The sequence below is a fragment of the Schistocerca nitens genome, chromosome 2 (assembly GCF_023898315.1).
Source record: "Schistocerca nitens isolate TAMUIC-IGC-003100 chromosome 2, iqSchNite1.1, whole genome shotgun sequence".
Lineage (NCBI taxonomy): Eukaryota > Metazoa > Arthropoda > Insecta > Orthoptera > Acrididae > Schistocerca > Schistocerca nitens.
The window spans coordinates 543,778,735-543,801,668 of NC_064615.1; the positions used below are offsets into that span (position 1 = coordinate 543,778,735).

The 22,934-nt window shown below is 41.7% G+C and overlaps 1 long non-coding RNA gene across 2 annotated transcripts in view; it reads left to right on the forward strand.

The window, feature by feature from the left end:
* The window catches only part of LOC126236563 (uncharacterized), a 102,639-nt gene that overhangs the window by 53,505 nt on the left and 26,200 nt on the right, over window positions 1-22,934 (forward strand). Inside the window, exon 1 of one of the 2 annotated variants that reach the window (XR_007544953.1) lies at window positions 9,136-9,265. The exons of the other annotated variant lie outside the window; for it this stretch is intronic. This is a non-coding gene — a long non-coding RNA (uncharacterized LOC126236563). Of the gene's footprint in view, window positions 1-9,135; window positions 9,266-22,934 lie in introns of those variants that run through there. 2 annotated transcript variants of the gene reach the window in all.

Genomic DNA, 22,934 nt, shown 5'->3' on the forward strand with positions numbered 1-22,934 from the left:
ACTGCTGATTATCAGCACCCTTGCTGCCTATGACCGTGTACTGTTAAGGAGACAAACCAATTCCATCCTTGTAAACAGTGTTATGGTGACTATTGGGATAGGTGCTGATAAAGCCATGTAAGACCTTGTGTGTGAATTGATGTCCCCAAGAAGGAAAATAACCGCAAAAGTTCTGATTAAGGTTTTTGAGGAGTTGACTATAGAGTGTTTACGAGGGGGAAAGTAGAAACACCACAGTTTCATTATGTTGCCGCTTGGAGTAAATAGACATTTATAGCTATAATTCGTAGTTTAATGTTTGCTAATACTAGCCAGTCGCAGCCTACACTTTGCTGTTCTACCACTTTGCCATGCTTAGCACCAGATTCCAAAGGGCGTGAACTGTTCATCTGGTAGCATATACAGACAGTTTTTACATGTACCAGGATTTTTAACTTTTCCGTCTGCACCCTGTAATCATCAAAATTCCTGTAAAATGCTGTTGAAATCCTTCTTCCCCTTCGTCATTGTATCGAGTCTGCAGCAAGAGTTCAGAGATGATTGGTGATTGTGATCATGTGACTTTCACTTTATTCAGACCTTGATATAAATGTGGCTGTAGTCTATTGCCATAGTGGTGGCAGTGTTGGGTGGAGGGATGTTGAGTGTTCTGGAGGAGAAAGGGGGTGAGTAGTGCCATAGCCGAGGATTGATAAATCCTGCTAGTTCCCTGTCTCCGTGTAGAATTTTCCGTGGAGTTTTAATAGATGCAGCTTGACCTTTGTACAGAAGGTGGCAGGGTAACACATATTTGTTTGGTTCAAAGCATTTGTCTCCACTGCTGGTCTATTAGTTGTCGATGTATATGGCGTGCTAAAGCTCGGTTTACGATTTTCTTCTCTCAGGCATTTCCAGCTGTACATTAAATATTTTCCTGAGCAGCTAATGCACAGTGGTGAGAACAAGCATGTCTCTTCTGGTCCATGAAGAGAGTGACCAGATCTTCCATATGTCATACAGCTTTGTGTTGTAGAGGAGTACGGTAATTAAAGCATTCTAGAGGATTTGGTATTAAATTTTTTTCTTTTTGTGAAATGAAGTTTGAATGAAGATACTCGCTGTTCTGAAAGATAACAGAAACGCTTCAGCTTTCTCTAGCATGCCATCAACATTTTCTGTTATAAGGCGTAACTCCTCCTACTGCTTCCAATTATTTCCGAAGTTGTCCTCTGTCTACTTCTTTACATGTCAACATGTCACAAAACCTTTGTTTCATTTAAATGTTAATTTAAATGGAGCTTAACAGTGTACATTCGAAGTTCGTTACATGCTGATCTGGTGTCTCGACTGTAATGAGCAGTTCTCAATCCATTAGCGGATTTAAGTACACTATAAAAATCTCAGAAGCTTTGGTTGTATAAAACGTCGAAACTAAAGATCATTTTTCACGTTTGTTGCTATAAACATGGTCCGTATTGTGAGACGTGTTCTGTTACAATCTTTAAGTGAAGCTCGATAAGGAGAACTATCTACTGTAGTTTCACGGTTTATTTGGGTTTTTGTACTCCCTAATAGTATACGTATTCTGCTGGGAGTGTTGTTGATTAACGAATCGAGGACCAAGTTGTTCCCACTTAACTGGTAGGAAAATACAGAGTAAACCTATGCAGATTCCCGCTTATTTTGGGTGGGTCTTATGCAACTGAAATGCGAAAGATTCCACAGCTGTTGCTCTCTGACGAATGTTTCACTTCAACATTCACCCACCTCATCGGCATGTATCACTTATTAAGGTCGACTTTTAATGGAGATGAAACAGTCGTCCGCTTAGTGTCTGTCATACAACACTCCGCTGTGGAGCACAACGGCAGGCGCTGACACATGCCTTATTCATAAAAGGATTTTGAAACCTCCTGGGGATGCAAGTCACAAAACGTAATTTTAATAATTAATGGTTTACAATAGGACTCAGTTACGTAACACAAATTCCTCGAAAGCAGAACGTGTGTAAATCAGAAGTGGGACTATCACATTGCCCGATGTAAGGATCTAGAAAGTTTTGGACTTTGAATTATTTTTCCAATATTGTCTACTATACTGACCACTCATATGAAACCTCGCATGGCGTATACTGATATAATGCTCTAGCCTGTGGAACTCGAACACTCGCATGTCGCCCTGCAAGATGACACGTATTGTGTAGGCTACATAAACGGAAGGGTGGTGTAAAGCTCATGAAAGAGTGTCCACTGACAAATGTTCTAACAAGGCTTCCAGATATGCGGCGGAAACCTAGTAATTCCTGCAACCTGCCACAACAGAGTTTATGAATACCTTGCATCCCTTTACGTATCGTCATAGACACTTTGAAGATGAAATTAAGCTCTTGGTTGCTGGCAAGAATACATACGAGTAACCAGCCACCTCTGATCCTTCCAAGTATGGAATGGGAATGATCGGTACGTAGAAATATAAAGAGAACCGAGCTCTTCCGACCTATATACAAAGTACTGATCTACTATTGCACTAGCCTACAAAATGCACTGACGAAAAGAAATCTCAGCCAAAAAAAAGAAGAAATTAATGCACGATAATGAAATTCCGGAAACACATTCGTTTAGGTGCCATATTTAAGTGATCAGCACTGCAAAATCGCACATTAATATAAGCGCGATATAAGCCACTGTCAATTTGAAATTCTGGTAAGATAAAAGCTGGTGTAACTACCAGAATGTTGAATGCAAGCATTCAAATATACACGCATTGTGTTGCGCGGGTGCCGGCTGTCAGTTCGTGGTATGAAGTTAAATGCTTGCTGTATTTGGTCGGTCGGTACGGTGACTGTTAATGGTGGCCGTGGATGACGCTGGAATTATCTTCCGATTTTGGGCTATGTGTGCTCAATTGGAGACAGACCTGGTGATCTAAAAGGGCAAGATCATATGTCAAAGCTCTGCAGAGTATGTTAGGTTACAACACCTGTATGCGGGCGAGCGTTATGGTGTTGGAGAAAAGCCATGGGAATAATGTTCAGCAATGGCAGTGAAACAGATCGAATCAACATATTGACATGCTGATTTGCATTCAGGGTGCGTGGGATAACCCGAGAGTGCTCCTGTTGGCAAATGAAACCGCAGCCCAGATCGTAACCCCACGTGTAGGTCCAATGCCTCTAGCATGCACACAGGTCGGCTGCAGTCCCTTAAATGGCCTTCTAGCCAACATATGGCCATCACTGGCGCAGAGGCACAACCAGCTTTCAGAAGACGAAGGACCTCCTTCCTGCCTTCCAGTGAGCTCTCGCTTGACGTCATTGAAGTTGCAAATGGCGGTATTTTGGGGTCAGTGGAATGCGCGCGACAGAACGACTGCCTCAGAGCTGAAGTAATGTATGAAGTTCTCTGTTCCACATTGGTGCCAACTCCTGCTCTAAATGCTGCTGCAGGCGCAGTGCGATCCACCAGAGCCATACGCCGAACACGATGCCCCTCGGTAGTGCCACGCGGTCGTCGCAACTGTGTCTTCTTGCGACTGTACATTCCCTTGACCACCATTGCCAGCACTCTTGTACAGTAATTGCATTCCTGCCAAGTCTTTTTGCACTATCGCAGAAGGAACAGCCAGCTTCTCGTAGACCTATTACACGACCTCGTTCAAACTCAGTGAGGTGTTGTGTCCTTGTCGCCTTAAGCGCATCCTTAAATAATAGCTTACCACGTCCAATCTTAAAGGTAACTAAGCCCCATGACCACTACAACGTGTATTTAAAGCAAACCAGATGTGCATTCTCATAGTGGTACTACTAGCACCACTCATACGCGAATGGCTTCAAATGTGAACAGATATCTTGTTTCAAATGCAGAAACACGCCTATCCACTTTAGTTTATGCCGCACAACTTTCTTGATGCTGCGACTTTTTTCCGTCAAAGTATGTCGTACAAAACTGCACACTTACCGACATCCGTAGGCCACAAACAAATCTCTTAAAAATAACACTTATGACATTGAAGGTTCGGAACCGCATGAAACCATGCTTAGGGTAACACTCGCTCTTAAAAATAGCAGTGGTCTGTGTCATTTCCATGAAACGCTCCCCACTTGTCTGCTAGTGCGATCAGTCGGTGGCATGTTACAGCTGCAGTAACAAGTGCTTGAGTAGCGTGAATGGTATAGCTACAGTGTGAATGGTTCTGTTGGAGTGTTCCTATGCGAATTAATGCGTAAATTGTGTACAGTGATATCATTAAGAGAATTAATCCTACGAATACTGTCCAAATGTTAGGGACAAGGTTGCGACTTTCTGAATATGGAAATGAAATCTGAGCGGAAGACAGTTTGCGGATGTTTTGCATAGTATAAGAATTAAGAAATACAATGGGATAACACAGAAATACATGATATTGCGATGGATAGATACACTGATTTTGAGGTGCAGGAGGAACCTGAACCGAAGGTGGTTGTTCAACCAGTACACATCTTTCCTCTCCAGAGCACCAGGTACAGTCCAGTTAAAACGAGTACGAACTATCTTCACAAAACAGCCGAATCCCATTGTACTACGAAAGAGAAAAATCTGTACAATTACTAAGTATAAAATAGCATGTACTATCGTAGTTCGATGGAGCAAACTCGTATGAGTTTACAGTTCACTACTGACAACTGCAAATGTGGCCACTAGAAGCTTCTCAATGATTGTCTTGGACAATTTCTAAGCTTCGACTTCTTTTATCGACAATGCCAATTCACCCAAGCATTTTACTACATTTGTCACACTTAAGGACACAGAAGATTATAAATGTATCGATCAGAAAGCACACCGCTTTGTGGAAAATGTGAATATGTTTATAACAGAACAGCGTGCGGAGAAAAACAAATGTTTGGAACATTGACCAAAGCCAAATCCAGTATAAAATGTCATCATCAGCAACACTGTCTTACAGAGGAGAGGAAACTACAGCTAATGTAGTCTGTGCATAGGTCTACCCATAGCTACCCAACTGATTTGGCTTTATCAATGACAAGCAGTCTAGTAAACAAGTTGTACATTTGTTTTCAAGAAGGAAAAGGCATTTTTGGCCCAATATTTCGAAGAAATTTTAAACAACCTTCACACGAAACGTAAACACATGGAAGCAAGTAAAAGTGGACTAAAGAACACATGAAGCATTTTCTGACCTCAGTCTCTGGGAACTTGCAACAAGTGGAAGGACCCTAATTATTGTGTCCTTCTTGGCCATGTAATCCATATCGTACCATTCTAGATGCAAGTTTTCCAAACAAAAATGTTATGCTGAAGATATTTCCACCGAAAACAGAAACATATTTCTAAACCCTTGACGTTCACTTCTTTCGACAACACAAGCTCTTTATCAGAAGGATTGCTAATTCTTTGTGACTACAAAGTGCCAAACCACTAGCGAAGACAATTTGTTTGATCAACAGTAAATAACAAAACATCCGCAGTAATTTTCCACATTTCCTACCTTTCTTAACTCCTCCGTCGATTTATTTTTTACAGATTAAGAGGCAGTTTAAAATGAGGTGTGTCGGGGAGCGAGTCACACTGTCCACAATCCTCGAGGTCTTACCGGCGTTTTCAGCTAGAGGAAGAGCAAGAAATGGCTGACTCGTCTGAGAGCCAGTAAAGCCCAAGTGGCTGTCCTACTGATAAGAAGTCATTTTAAGGCAGAAGAGAGTGACGTCTGTGTTCATAGGCACCAGGAAACCACAAGAGCAGCAGAATTCACCTCATGTACTCACAAAAACCGTCGAAATAAGCTCAGCAACTATTCTGTAATTTTCGGATCTGTCCACTAAACACAATTAATCAAAACAGCATATTTTTCAAATAATTACCACTTGCATACTTTGTTTCGGTCTTTTTTATCTCCTTCCTTTGTATAATAAATTTACTCAAATACGAAGAAAATTTTAGGATATCTGCTGCTACATCCATATCGAAGTGTTTTGTCGTGCAGGAGGAAGAACCTCTTGAGGAAAAACGACGATGTCATCAGAAACGGAGCACAACCTCAGATAATGATGGTGAAGGCCATCTGCGGGGTCTATATTTATAGAAGCCAGCCAGGCACGCGCCTTAAGCAGCGTCGGGTAACCTTGGACAACTTAAAGGAAAATAGCCGAATGTGATTTGGTATCTCCCCACTAGAACAGAAAACGGCTGTATCATTCATGACGGTGATGTATGTTCAGTACCAGGAAACTGAATGTCGTTTCTGCCATGTTAGTTCTAGGCGACAGTCAAAATTTCATCACATCGTTTCGTTTCCGGAATTTTTAATGTTATTTATTTTCTCTTTTCGTGAAGCCACTGAAGACAAATAAACTTACTAATTGAAAAATATGGGTGGATATCCTTCTCAGACTGCTAATAAAATGAGAACTATATAAGCATTTGTAAGATTCAGTAGCAAGGCAAATTGTGGGAGAATACGCGATAAGATGCAGTAGTATCGGAATTTACAGCTTACAGAAGCTGGACGCTATGAAGTGGTGTGCATTGTTCGTAATGCTTCACATCATTTATAGGAAGAACGAGCAGATAATCGGCTTGTTGAAAAGCCTTTGGGGAAGAGCAGAGCATCTGAAATTTGCCATGATCTTAGCTCCGTATGGCCCACATCTCTGTGTATACGATTTAAAACATTTAAAAAAATTCTTGTAGTTCCTTTTTCTAGTCCCCGTAAAAAGATTTAGTACATATGCAACTGGTAAAACACCATTTACAAAGAAAGCCAAAGAAACTTAACATTGTCATCTTAAGTACGTATGTGTACCTGTGTGGGATGTTAGTGAGATGTGAAGCAGCATCGCCACTTGCTACATAACCCGTTTTTGTGTGACTTTGAGGGTATCTAAAGCGTAGGGGATCATGTTTTAACTGGAAACACTTTACACACTTTCGCTAGTTGCCAGTTCTGTAATTGAAGGTAAATATATTTTCTTGTTCTAGTTTTTAATGTTGGCATTCACTTTTAACGTGTTGCAGGTTTTTTCTGAAATTGTGATACTTACTGCAGGAAATTGAAGTTTTCTCCAAGTGTGAAAACTTGTTCCCCATTACAACGTAGTCTTCTACATAGGTACAAATATTATATGAAATTAAAAGACATTGCTATCGAGACTATCTTATGAGTACCATAATTAATTGTTTATCTGTTAAATTATTGCTTTACTACATGCCAAAAATCAGTCAGTGAGCCGGCCGGCGTGGCCGTGCGGTTCTAGGCGCTACAGTCTGGAACCGAGCGACTGCTACGGTCGCAGGTTCGAATCCTGCCTCGGGCATGGATGTGTGTGATGTCCTTAGGTTAGTTAGGTTTAAGTAGTTCTAAGTTCTAGGCGACTGATGATCTCAGAAGTTAAGTCGCATAGTGCTCAGAGCCATTTGAACCATTTTTCAGTCAGTGATATCAAATGAGGCAGAAACTTTATTAAAAACTAGTTACCAATTTAATAGATTTTGAAACTGAAGACCTTGGAACCTAACAGAAATTTCCATTTTAGAGATAGATAAAGTTGTGTGTACATTTAGGAAAACCATTTAAGTTGCAAATATGACATGTTCCATGGTAAAAGACATTCTACTGTCTCAGCATAGAAGATGGCGCACAACCGACGCCATATGTTTACAGTCTATACGTTATTCAGAGTGTCTCTCGTAAGAGTCGTTATGTGCTTTTTCTCTGGTGTTTCAGCAGATATTTGCAATTTCAGTTTTGCATTATGTAGCTGGAGGTAGCTCTTACGAATAGTGCTCGTTTCGTCATTCACGTGACGGCTAGTGTCCAAGGATAATGACGATTTGTTTCCCGTTACAAGCTAAATGATTTGTTAAGGATATATAACTTGACATAACAATCCGTAACTGAAGAATTAACAACATATCTCAAATAGTTCCAATATATTATACAGGACAGAAATGTGTAGATTTAGAAGTATTTACAAATGCAGCAGAAAACAAAATTCAACATCGAAGAACAACAAAAAAAAAATATAGGAAGTGATCTCCAGAGCGCATTCCTTCATGTGATTCTAAAGTCAATAACTAGAGTGACACAGCGACTAAAAAAACATCATATGCTCCTAGGTATACTATCCACTAGGTAAAAATGGTTCAAATGGCTCTGAGCACTATGGGACTCAACTGCTGAGGTTATTAGTCCCCTAGAACTTAGAACTAGTTAAACCTAACTAACCTAAGGACATCACAAACATCCATGCCCAAGGCAGGATTCGAACCTGCGAGCGTAGCGGTCTTGCGGTTCCAGACTGCAGCGCCTTTAACCGCACGGCCACTTCGGCCAGCTATCCACTAGGTAAAAGACTCTCCCGTTCAAAACGGAAAGCCGAAAGCAAGGTGAACGGTATAAACGATCAGTGACCTCTATACGTATATACCCCCTTTTTCGGGAATTGAGACGTCTGCATTAATAGACAGGTATTATTGAAAGAAAAAAAAGTACCTTTCAAGATTTTTGCCTAAATTTTTTGTGCTATTTTAAAAAAGCGTCTTGAGCAATTTGTAGTGACTCACTGCTTTACTAGCTTCTTCTCTTCTCACTGCTGCTTTAACATAAATTGCCCCGAAGAGATGGAAATATTGGCTAAGGTGTGTTGGTGAGCCATGGCATGTAAATTCCCCATGAGCAATATGTAGTGACTCACCTTTTTACTGTCATTTTCTCTTCTCACTGCGGCTTTAACATAAATTGCCCCGAAGAAATGGATATATCAGCTATGGTATGTTGGTGAGCTGTAGCATGTAAATTCCGTAGACATTGGTGTTTTCATTTCCTTGGCTGTATCTCAATGACACACAACGAAAAGAATGAAAGGTGCAATGTGACAGTATGATAACCCGTCGTTTTGACAGTGGCTGTTAAAATGTTGTTGATAACAAACATGACACATCATCGATAGCATCCTTTTATGTACAAGGAAAGTCGATATGTTGCTTGTTGTTGCAACCACAGTTCATGGAAGGGAAAATCAGAATGGAATGCTACGATAACCGGTGGATCGGGTGTTTAAATATATGTAAACGAAAACACAAAGCAAGAAGCAGTAGTAGTTCTTACTGAGTACAATGAAGGCTCCACTGTTGCTTGTTGCTGGCGAGTATTGGCTGAATTCATAAATTTTCATTCACGGTAACCTTTTTCCCTTCGTTACTTCCTTTTACATAGTTCCTGAAGAAGTGTTAGGTTGTGAAAATCTCTTTCTGCAATCGTCGAAGAATTTATCACTGCCGCAACTGTCGAGGTAATAGTCACAAAACAGCTTAGAGTATCGAGTGTTCTAGGACTGTTCCATTCGCTGGTGCTCGCGAGCCGTGTAGTGCATAGGTACTCGACGAAAGGTGTTCTTGTAGTCTATATCAATAATTTCAGTGCTTTTATGGTATGACCTCAACAGTTACCAATATTATGTGTATCAGAATGAAATGTGTGTCAAATCTTATGGGACTTAACTGCTAAGATCATCAATCCCTAAGCTTACACACTACTTAACCTAAATTATCCTAATGACAAACACACACACACACCCATGCCCGAGGGAGGACTCGAACCTCCGCCGGGACCAGCCGCACAGTCCGTGACTGCAGCGCCTTAGACCGCTCGGCTAATCCCACGTGGCGTGTATCAGAATAGTACTTATATACCGTTGAGTAGTTAGAGAGCAATCGAAGGGAAAATTCGAAGCGCCACGCGAAGGCGAAAACAACGCTAACAGACAATGAAGTATGATGGATTTTACAGGCTTGCAAGGCGAATAGGGTAGCACAAGATAGGAAAATATACAGGATACCAAACTGAGGAATGAATGAGCTGTGAATGGAGAAATTACCGAACCACATACCAGAAAATTTGAGTAGCACACTTTTATTGTTTGCTGAGAATTCAGTTGTCCTAACCAAACAATAAGTGTAGAGAAAAAGTGACCGACATAAAGATAAATTCGCTTTATGGATGAAATAGCAGCTTGCAAGGAAAGTGACGAAACGGGAATGCAGTGGTAGAAACGAAACTCATCATGTTATATCACTATGTTAGGTACAGCCGTAATAATCTTGTTACTGTTGCCAAATATCGGTGTGATAATAAGTGGAGTTCGTCAAGCATCTCCTTGTTTAAACGTACCACCCTTCACTGTATCTTCTCTATGTCTGTTCTATCGATTCCAGACGGATGAGAAGTATTCGGGGACCTACTGAGAGATTTTTTTGCAAGCTATCTCTTTCGTAGGAGAATTATGCTGTCTTAAGAATTTTCCAATAATTCTGAGACTGGCAATGGCTTTTCTTGCATCCGGTTTTGTGTGGTCGTTCCACTTCAGGACACTTCGGACAATTACTGCTAGGCACGTTCTAGTTCCAGTGATTGGTCGCCATTAGTGTAATTTAACAGTAGTGGATCTCTTCACTTATTTATGCCCAATGCATTATACTTAATTACGTACGTGGTCAACTTCCAACATCTCCCCCAATCGTCCAGCCTCCGTAGATTTTCATTTTCCTGCAGTCTTCAGACGTTGCAGCCTCACTACAGACAACAGTATCGTCCACGATGTATCTCATGAACCTTCCGCCGTTGTCACTAAATCATTTATATACAGGGTGTTAAAAATGTATTCCATGTTTTGAGTGAGTGTTACATGGACGAAAACAACAAAAAATTCCAATAAACATGGTATGTAAAATGCACACTTTAAGAGGCAGGAGCATTGTTAATCTTTGATACCGCGAAGCACATCTCGTCTACTGTAAACCCTTTGCTATTTCTAACTGTCTACAGAATGCAGTAAAAATGAGAAAACAAATGAGACCACATTATTTGGTTTCTATGTAACGGTATATATCGCACCTATACTCTTCAGTGCATAAAAATATTCTGACATGTGTACAAACGATTCAATTATTAACAGAAACAAGGTATATAATCCGAAGATTACCTTTCGAATATAGACAGTTACAAACTAATTGTTACTGCATGAGTGGTTACTGTGTACAACAACGGCAGAAATAGAAAAACGTAATGAATGAAAGTTTTACTGAAGTGAGACCGAATTCTGAAATCTTGCAAATAGTGAGCAAGGCAGATAATGCGGCAAATAAGCAAAATTCACTTGTGTGAACTTAGATGTAGAAAAGATCCGTAACATGGACACTAAAGACGTCAATATGGGTTACAATAATGTTAATTATAATTACGACACGCAGCAGTCTTCATTAATTTCAAAAACCTTCTAGCGACCGTGTACTATGCCCATACACGTGCTCGCTCACTGATATTTTGCCTTGCTTCTTATAATAAAACCATTTCCATCACAATCTCCATTTGGCATTTCCGCGCCAACACACGCATGTATACCAGAACACAGAAACTTCACAACTCATCTCTACCCGCTCTCTCAACCCAACGAAGTTATTGTTACATGAAATATATTACTCGTGTTTCGTGCAATAAAATATCTCCGACATTGTCAGCGTATTTGCTACAGCGATTTGACATAATTATTTCTTATTTATTCTTTTAGCATAAATTATATTTTCATGATACTAATTACTGACAAAATTAATAAATATATGTAGTTCAAGAAAATTGTTTTGAACTCCGGACATGATGTAGCTGAAGAATACGTGAGGCACTGGGTTGTAGTGTTACAAACAGAGCTCGTAATGTAATCTGCTTGCTGCTGCGTGCATCCTATGCTTGTGAGCCATCGCTCTGTAATAACACGCTTCCTTAGTGCTGGCAAGTTCAGAGTAAAAAGTGTAACATAAATTTTTTACACAAGCTATTAAAAATACGAATTGGTCCTGTTAGAATTAAGGAATGTGCTCCACTTACCCAGAACTGTGAATACGGTTTGGAGCAAAAAACTAACAGATGTTTACTGCATGTTGTATTCACAGACAATAACAGAGGAACGTGTTCATTTGTTTACTGCGTTCCGTAGGTCGTTCGTCCTGCGCTAGAACAGTCTCTCACAGTAACAAAGATCAATAGCCGGCCGGTGTGGTCGAGCGATTCTACGCGCTTCACAATGGAACCGCGCGACCGCTACGGTGCAGGTTCGAATCCTGTCTCGGGCATGGATGTGTGTGATGTCCTTAGGTTAGTTAGGTTTCAGTACTTCTAAGTTCTAGGGGACTGATGACCTCAGATGTTAAGTCCCATAGTGCTCAGAGCCATTTGAACCACTTTTGAAAAATCAGTAAGTGCTCAGAGCTCTTGAGGTATGCATTTCAGAGAACATATCTACTTGACATTTTGGCCATGTTTTAATCCAAAGTGCCACGGCTCCAAATATAGAATACTTTTTTTAACACTGTAGTGTGAACACTAGTGACTACGTCGCCCTTCTTTTGAATGCTCTTTAAATTGTCTTCCCAACTGTCGATTTTGTTCCGTTAATAGCGATGTGTTGAGTTATATCTACAGCGACACATATCTGTATCGAATATCTTTCGGAATAATTAAAGAAACGAGGAACTAATGTGGACTACATTGTCCACGCTCTGGAGCTGAGCTTTCACGAGATTTCTGTTTGCAGAATTCATGTGAATTTCCAATGGAGAAGATTCTCGTCGTCCAAAAATAGTCATAATGAGTGAATGTGAAACGTGTTCAATCACTCTGTACGTTAGCGATTTAGGCCTTCAATCATGCGCAGCCGCGCGGTGTAGCCGCGCGGTGTGAGGCGCCTTGCCGTGGTTCGCGCGGCTCCCCCTGCCGGAGGTTCGACTCCTCCCTCGGACATGAGTGTGTGTGTGTTGTCCTTAGCGTAAGTTGTTTAGTTAGATTAAGTAGTGTGTAAACCTAGGGACCAATGACCACAGCACTTCGGTCCCATGGGAACTTACCACAAATTTCCAATTTCCAATCACGTACGCTTTTTCAAATCGATTGGAAAGCTTCGTTGGTCCTGCAACTTACGATAAACTTCTGCTCCAAGGGAAGAATTTTCTGCATATGATCTTACAAGTATCTCCCAGGTCCATATGATTTTCTACTTTTACACTATTGAGCAATTTTGGTTTCTATTATGCGCATCAATTATGTCCACGTCGACCAAATGAGCGCTATGGCATAATTGGGTGAGCCTTCATTCCATGATGAAACAGTTTCGAAAGACCGATTTCAGTAATTCGACCTTCTCTTCATGAACTTCCATTTAGGTGCCAGTACGACCAAAAGGTGACTGAATAGGTAGTGTAGACGCATTTTCAGGTCCGATACTTCTTAGGATTTTTGATCATATCGGTTAGTGACATTTTAATTTCAAACACATGGTTACCTTCAGCTTGTGATTGTTAACTAGGCTCTGCCGTCGTTTAAATCTCTATTGAAGTTCTCCTTCTTTTAGGATGGGCTTAGTAACATACCACGTGAACTGTGGTCAGTCTTTGCGATCCATCGCAAGCCTACTTGGTACTTACAAGTTAAGACGCGTTTTCAGTACTTTTAGATTTCATCCATTTGTGCTTCACATCTTCTTCATCAGAGCAGATGAATATTCGATGGTACTTGGTACTTACAAGTTAAGATGCGTTTTCAGTACTTTTAGATTTCATCCATTTGTGCTTCACATCTTCTTCATCAGAGCAGATGAATATTCGATGGTACTTGGTACTTACAAGTTAAGATGCGTTTTCAGTACTTTTACATTTCATCCATTTGTGCTTCACATCTTCTTCATCAGAGCAGATGAATATTCGATGGTACTTGGTACTTACAAGTTAAGATGCGTTTTCAGTACTTTTAGATTTCATCCATTTGTGCTTCACATCTTCTTCATCAGAGCAGATGAATATTCGATGGTACTTGGTACTTACAAGTTAAGATGCGTTTTCAGTACTTTTAGATTTCATCCATTTGTGCTTCACATCTTCTTCATCAGAGCAGATGAATATTCGATGGTACTTGGTACTTACAAGTTAAGATGCGTTTTCAGTACTTTTACATTTCATCCATTTGTGCTTCACATCTTCTTCATCAGAGCAGATGAATATTCGATGGTACTTGGTACTTACAAGTTAAGATGCGTTTTCAGTACTTTTAGATTTCATCCATTTGTGCTTCACATCTTCTTCATCAGAGCAGATGAATATTCGATGGTGACAGCTCGAATACTCTCCAGTTTATTTCCTGCTATTCTGCTAAGGAGGAATATTTTCATATATCTCGTAACTTCTTTTTCTTCGTTTTTACAGTTGGAGTCATTGAAGCCTTAACTGCTCTATAGTGACAGTCTCTCCTTTACGTAAACCCATTCGGGTCTGTTATTAGATCCTGTCTGTTACTGGATCACGTAAGATATTCCCCTACGAGTCGGTTCTTTGAATCATTCAGAACAGTCTCATACTAACCCTGCCTCTGGCACCAGTTTTGATCACATGGTTCTCCCATTTAATAGCTACTTGATACCGCTACGTTAACGTTTGGAGTTGCAATCTTTTAACAGTAGATAAAAAGTGAAGTATGAGTCTCATAAATGATAGAAACTGGAACTAGTAGCAATATCTCCCTTGTTGGCTTAATGAAAAGACGGGTTCCAGTTCAATTATACAACAATAAAGTTCCTTCGCCATTTATTATTTTACATACGTAGCACAACACGTTTCCCGAATTTTTTCCCAGTTTAGAATATTGTAGGAAATAAAATAATTTTTAGATATGGTGTCTGATTGTATGCTTGTTCTCCCTCTAGTTCCTTGTGGTCCTCTTTTTATCTCCTCATTGTAATTTTAAAAAAACGGAAATTTTAAACCATGGAATGTAAATGCTGCTGTTTTGGATAATATTTTTGGAATATATCACAATAGTTCAGAAATATTACACCGATTTTATAGATGCTCTTGATGCTCTTAGGACAAAAAAAATCGCTCAGTGAAAGTAAACGGAATTTGCAGCAAAAATTGTCTGCACTGGATGTATAAGAGCGCGATGACAGCACATATTTATATATTTATTAGGAGAAAGACGACACTTGTCGATACTTTAACGAATATAGGGGATTAAAAAATTTCTATGAAACTATGGGATTGAACTAGAGAGCAGCAGCAAACTATTAAGATCTCGAATTTATGCAATGGATCAGAATCTTAATAAGGGACTTCGTTCATGGCAAAGCAATTTGTGTCTAAATCGATTCATATAACAGAATCTTTGAGGATTTCAGAGGATATTCTTGGTTACTGATAAGTAGATGCAATTGCGACACTTTATTCCATACATTGCTACGTTACAACTAAACACTTTCAATAAACTGCCCCGCTGACAGTAACAAGCCTTGGTTCATTGAAGTTGGGGAATATTAAACGGTTTGCTTCGCTAAATTTGTATGGGCACTACATGCGTATCATATAAATCTTTTTATCAAAATACGTAATACCTGGAATGCAAACACATGTAGTGCTACTGAAGACATAGTTCAGTAGGCGAAGACGTGCAAATTATGCTGCGTGCTGTTAGCGTGATATTTGTTGAAGTAAACATACACGAACCTTCCTCATCCACGCTTCATATTACCAAACGTTTCTTCTTCAGTTTCTAAATAAATATAACACGCAATAAGTATGTATGACTCTAAAGCATATCTGGGAGCCCTTATAATGCTCAACATGTTGCCTTAATTTTTCTGTTGCATGTTAACTACTGCAATGCAATACAACACGCCTCGAAAATGGTAGCAAGCATGACAAGGCATACTAGAGATCGGCTTCCCCTCCCGCCTACCCCCTCCATCCTACTATTCTTGACCATGTAAAGAACTTCTATTAAACATACAACTAGTGTAATTTTCTCACACAGGTTGACTAACGTGTAGCATGAAGGTACTAAAATTAGTTGAAGTCCATCCATATTGCAACTTACAAAATGAATCACCGTGTTTAAAATAACTCTTTGTGTCAAGTGTGTTGTCACTACTGTATCATGTAACAATATATGTGGTGCAGGACGTTAAAAATACAAAAAAAATGTACTATGCTTACACAGTCTAATTGCTATGAAACTAAAATAAATAATTTTGGAATTTTGTTTAGGTGGCCTTGTAAATCATACCACAACTCTCGCTATTATAGATGGTATGATAAATGAGGGCACGAGTTGTTTTTTGCTAAGTACAAGTCACATAGGTAACCATCCTTTGGCCAATCACCATTTTCATCGCCATACTTGATGGGGATACCATATAGACAGATTAATTTGAACAGGGGTGACGTTTGATCTACTGCAAGAAGCCCTTCATGGTTAATTCCACCTGCCCTGCGACACTTCGTTGCCTATATTGGATTTGCGATATTAGATGGGGTCTGTCATATCGGATACAATCTTGGCGGAACAAGGAGAATATTTGTCCTTGAACTTAACATGTCCGAGAGGGATGAGGGAGACATTAAGAGGTTATCCAATGAGGAACAATTAATCCTGCATTTTAATCATAGCTCTGTTTTGACTTCCAAGTGTCATACATGATCTACTGTCTGTCCTAGAACCAAGTTTTCCCTATTGTGGCAAGGGGAGGGTGAGGATGACATAAATCATTTGCTGTTCAGGTGGTAGGAGAGTATGGCGTCGTAAATCAGCTCGCACACTGTCCAATAGTGGAACAGTGAAGTAAAAAAGTGGTTCGATGACTCTTCTGCCAGGCACTTACGTGTGAATTCCAGCAATGCCAAGGTAGTGATGTATCTTTAGATGTAGATCTCTTTGGTCAGGGTATAATGTAGCGAGAGAGATTTATAAATTATCTGGACACAGTGATGATGATGAAGACTGGATGAAATGTGGGTTTGTATTGGTATTGTTCCACTACTCTGACTGTAATCAGTCAAAAAGTCCAAAACCGTACGTCGCCTAACCATCACGAAATATTAATGTCACAGCAGCCTCACTGTTCCCAAATCTCATTTGACTTAAGATTTTGTAAGCGTTAAGAATTGTTCAAGTACATGAGTAGCCGCTTATCACTCTACAATCACTTCATAGGTCGTAAAACCACTGACACCACCCCAACATACAAACTACCTGCAATACCGTTCCACACAGCGTGACAGTCTGACACGGAATGACCCCTCAGCTCACAACGACAACGAGTTACTGCCCTCTCGGACATATAAGTCCTCGGATTCAATGCCGAAACTCACAACGAGCGCAATATTTAGGAAGTGGACCTATGGACCCAATAAATTGGGTTGCTGCATATGTTAGTACCGTTTTTCCATAATTTTAGTAAACAGAACAGATACACATAACAGAGGCTTTAGCCAGTAATATTTTCTCCTTCACTGTTTACAACAGTATGCCAATGCTAGGGTAACTTTTCTATTCAGCGACTACGGAAATCAAGAGGTTTTTCAGGCGAAGACCTCTTTGAGCCATATTCGGAGTGCATTTTCATCCGGCAAGCAGGTTTCATGAACGTTGTTCGATAGAAAGCGGAAAAGGAGACATACTGATGGCACAAGATCGAATGAATAAGATGGTGTGTAATTACTTCCCAACCCAACTCTTGCATAGTGTTTCTTGTCAGTCTAGCACAATGTGGACGCGGGTTATCTGAAGTAGCATCACTTCACGCAGTCCTGCTGGTCGTTATTCTTGCATTACGTCTGCAAGATATCTCAGCTGTTGAGAATAAATGCCAGCAGAGATGGTTACTCCATCGCTCTTCCACCACATGTGTAACATTATCATTCGTGGGTGCGTGCAGGTCTTTTTACAGGGAGTTGCTGCTTTGTTTTAGCTCAACCAATTGTTTCTTTTCCTTATGTTAGCATAAAGGCACCATTTCTAATCAGCAGTAACGACACAGTGTAGGAATAATAGGTTCTGTTCACGAGCCAATTGATGACGAGCAAGCACAGATGGACATATGGCCGCCAGCTAATTTTTGTGATTTTGGCTCTGAGCATCTGGTACCAATACACACGACTTTGAAGCTGTTCCATTGCATGCAACTGTCGTACGATGGTGGAATAATCACAGTTTATCACATTTCCGAGTTAATGAGTAAACTGATGTGGGTACTTGTGAAATAATGCGTTTAAACTATCTCCATCAAACCCGAAGGTATTCCTGAACATGGAATCACTACTGTCAAAACGATCCTCATACAACGAGATAACCATTTCATTGCTCTGTCCAGTAGCATTATCCCTATACCCTGTGCAAATGTAACTGTCTTCTTCCACTGCTGTCACCCCTCTATTGAGTTCAAATAAAAGTATACGCCGGGAATGTTCCGATTTCTGCACTTGCATCTACAGCTCCACTCATAATCTCCAAATGACAAACTGACAATCTGTAAATGCAGACGGCAACAGTGAACTACAAATACAAAATGACATTCGATAAAGATATCGATAGCAACTGGAATAACAACATGAAAAACAAAAACGCTTCGAACTTATGCACCAACCTTATGAAACACGTAGACGTTATAATTATAAATCTATGCCGAGTTTAAAGTCTTCGTCTTCCGTTCCCCCTAAGATAACTTACATTTTCCAATGTTTAATAGTTTACACATAATTAAATAAAACATGAAATTTGTGCACAAGTGCCTATGATAATTGATCAAGTAATGACTCTTAAAAGAAGCTAGGAAAGAAAGGTAGCCTGTGCGATAGAAGCGTCTTAGTTCTATATTATACGCTGCTATTGTGGTTCAAATGAATCTGAGCACTATGGGACTTAATTGCTTAGGTCATCAGTCCCCTAGAACTTAGAACTACTTAAACCTAACGAACCTAAGAACATCACACACATCCATGCCCGAGGCAGAATTCGAACCTGCGACCGTAGCGGTCGCTCGGCTCCAGACTGTAGCGCCTAGAACCGCACGGCCACTCCGGCCGGGCTCCAGAGACAACACAAACACATAAACAAAGTCATTGACAGCGGGCTTCCATGAGGCACTCCCCTACGGATATTTATTGGGGGCGTCAGTTGGCCATTAACAACCACCGAAGCCGAAATACCCGTAAACAGATTTGAGAGCACTCGCCGTGTGTCAACACTGAAAACAACTGCCTCCAGAATCCGAAGCAGGAAGTCGTGATTAACACGATCAAATGAATCGAAGTCTAGAAAAGCATGGGCACATGGGACGGACGTTACAGCATCAACCAGAACCATGTCACGACACACGACTGACTATAGGGATAAAAATGGTACGACGAGGTACGCAGCTTTGATGTTTTGCAACAATCGTCCCCATCAAAGCCGATATCGTACTATTAACTGCCCTCGCCACAGTCTTATAATCAAAGTTTAACAAAGTAAGCGGGAGAAAGCTATCAGGGGCAGTCGGTCAAGTGCGTTTCGGGATTAAAACAATTTTTCCCACTTTGAACAAGGTCGGCACTACTCTACCCTGTAACGCATCATTCGAAAGGGGGGTAAATGTAGCACCCAAAAACGGCCAATAGCGCATGGAAAATTCTTTGGGAAGTCCCTCTAGACCCGGGAACGTTTGAGAAGGCGATCCCACAATAAGTTTGTGAACTTCCTTAGACTCAAAGGCAGCTAAGAGCGTTGTATTATGTTCAGGTGTAAGTGTCGTATCCAAGATGCTGACGAGTGGGTCGTAAAAGGTTTCATGTCGTAGATGTCTACATAGCACTAGGATAAGATACACACTACATCATCTTGCGCCGTTACGATATGTCCATCATTTGTAGTGAGAGAATGAATAAAAGCGCGTCGGCGGCTCGTCTGATGCCGAAGCATATAATATAAGAAAGTCAGTTCTTCCGTAACCATGAACGCGGCTTCGACCGGATTTTCAAACCTTCGAGCGATAAACCATCCGGGCCGGGAGACCGATTGAGTGATCCTTTGGCCACAGTGGAATGTACGTCGTCGGAGGTCACTTCTGCAGTGAAGAGGGTTGCACCCACGGGGTTTAGTGTTCAATGTAACTCCTGGGCAACCTCAGCAATGGCATCTGCAGCGACAGGTACTCCTTCATAGAGAAGTCTGTAGTGCGTTGTGAAGGCATCCGCAATGGTAGCTTGCGAAGTCAGCCTTCATCCATCAGGTAGGTCTGAAGTTGTCATTAAGGCCTGTCGGCGTTGGCGAACATTTAGAACAATACGATGCATAGAAGGTCCTTCACCGTTAATCCTATCTTGGTCGCGTGCTCGTATAATGACTTCTTCTAGGCGGCACCTGTTCATGGTTGAAATCTTTGCCTTGATACGTTAATCTTCGCTCTGATGGTCCGGAGATAGGGGACGTCCATGAGTCCGCGTAGAGTGCTATAGTATAAATGTGTTATGTGTTGATTCCACCTGGCTTTGGCTCTCAAATAGTATGTCAGATGCATCGGATGGCCGATTTGACTCACAGTAACGACCATTGCAGTGTGGTCTCGTAACGCATAACGCGATGAGCACAAGAGTGCCATGTGTCGATGGCCTGTTGTCGACATTCAGGGTCCCGCAGTATTGTTACGTTGAGTCTCCAAGGCCCTGCACTGCGCCACATTGATTGTCTATATAGGTTCATGGTACAGATGTAGATGTAATCCGTAAAGGCAGACGGCCAACGTTCTGCATCGAGAAGAACGGGTTTTAAGGCGTCAGAGACATATATGTTCTGCCGAATAGGCTGGCGGAGCGGCTCGTGATGCGTGCATGTCCGTGCGGTCACCGTGAACCACTCTCCAAGTGTCGAGGAGACGAAGGCAGCGGACGAGGAAGTGAAGTTCTGGACATGTGGTGAAATGAGGGAATTGGTCTGTACACAGTTGAAATCTTCACCTATGATGAAATGATCGTATCTGCCGAGGAATAAATGTGTGATATGTTCTGCGTAGAACTGGGAACGATCCGTCCGTGTAGCAGGGTAATGTCGATATCTGCTGTTCTTAGCGTGTAGCAGAGCAGTTGAAGTTTAACTTGGGAGCCCATATTATTGGTGTTGAAATTAGCTATTCGGGATGCCTGATGGGGGATCCGTGATGTTGACAGCTTCGTAGCTGGTGAAGTTTGTCTTGGTGAATTTTGGAAGTACATAGTAGTCGCAGAAGTCGTCGTAGATACATCCACCATTTTAGTGTTGGTCTGACGGAGGAACAGATCTCATTTCCGCATCGGATGGAGATGGTAAATCAGCGTCATCCGCCCATGAAAAATGTCCGTCAGTTTCTACATTGGTGAGAGATGGCAGCGCTGGCTGAGTCGGCTCAATTGCTTCGGTGACGACAAACGTACTATGTTCCATGGCTTCTGGGCGTGGGTCTTGCTCAGTATCTCTGTTGGACGGCTCACAGTCTCGTGGATGACGTGTTTCCGAGGCAGAGGAAAAAGAGCTATCGTGTACTCCGTCAGATTTATGCTCCACCTCTTCGTTCTGCAGAGGGGGCTCAGTGGCCGATTTTGATATCTTGCGTCGTTTTTATCGTCTTTTGGGCGACCTTTGGTTCCGGAAATGTGCTTCGCTGTCTGAGGAAGGAAGCCATTCGCGTTGTTCCGATACAAAAGCTGCTGGTGCTATGATGCGGTCTTCAGTCTCCATAAAAATCTTGCTGGTATTCTTATGATCTTCTAGCCTGGATGTGTCCGGCTGTAGGTCATGTTCGCGGGCGGCACTGCCGGTGGCAAGGTTCTGTGACGCCTCCAGATCTATTGGTCCAGAGAGACGCTAACCAACTGTTTCTTGTGAGGGTTGGAGGAGCAGTGTCACCGCATAGTTGATTGGAAGGGCGATTGTGGTTCGGTAGGTGATCGTATCGTCGTGCCATAGTTGTGCGATGCGGCGTTGTAGGCATTCATTACGTACGTGACATTCTTTGCCGCAACCGGAACATGTTCGAGGTTGTCCGTCGTTAAGCACCACCTCACGGCAGCCGCCGATAGAAATGTACGATGGGACGTGACGTTTGAGATCTATTCGGACGTGTCTCACAATATTAAGCACCGGATACGTCGTAAACTGTGCCCATGTCTCGGCTACGTGACTGTGGACTCTTCCATCAGGTCTTAGCACTGCGATGACTTCATCTCCATTCACCTCGTAAGACAGTTCGAATACACGAATCGATCGAAGGCCAAGACCTGCGTGGTCCACCCCCACAGACCTGACGTTGCCGCTGGAGTGTCGAAATTTTAGTCCATATCGCGTCCGTTAAATAATCTCGTTTCAAGCAGCGTCGGAAGTCATCTTATCATAAAGGGTTCTGCTAAAGATCGATAGGTGTGTGCCCATGAGATCGTCACGGCGAATCTTCAAATCCTCGCGTAGGATGCGTCCGATGGCCAGTGCTTTGGGTCGCTCGTATTCGTTTGAAAAGGTGAACTTCAGAGAGTTCTTCCCGTAAGAGTTGGCCATTATAGCTCGTTCGGCTGAGAAGCGCAGTAGCGAGGAAGTAAGACCAACACTCCGCGAGCGCAGCAGCGTGGACGGCAGAGCGCGGTCCGCTCTTCTGCCCTGCCAAAGGCAGACTGCCATGCGTGCTGTTCAAGTACGACTCACGACCCGTCCTTACAGCTTTACTTTCGCCAGTACCTCGTCTCCTACCTCCCAACCTTCAGAGAACCTATCCTGCGACACTCGCAAAATTAGCACACAGTTTTAAAATGCCAGGAAGTTTCTTTCTGGAAACATCATCCAGGCTGTGGCAAAGCCATATCTCCGCAATATTTTTTCTTCCAGGAGTGCTTGTTTTGCAAGTTTCGCAGGAGAGCTTCTGTGACGTTTGTAAGGTAGGAGACGAGGTACAGACAAATGGGTGGTTTGCTCCAATTGAAGTTTAGTCACGTCAAATTCCCAGATCTCGCGACTTACAGAATTAATAACGGTGGGACGGCAACTAGAACAGAGGGCTCCCTTCTCACCTCGCGAGAATTTAAAGACTAAGGCACGACTAGCAAAATCAACAACCAACCTCGTTCCGTGATTAATATCACAGCTGAGCA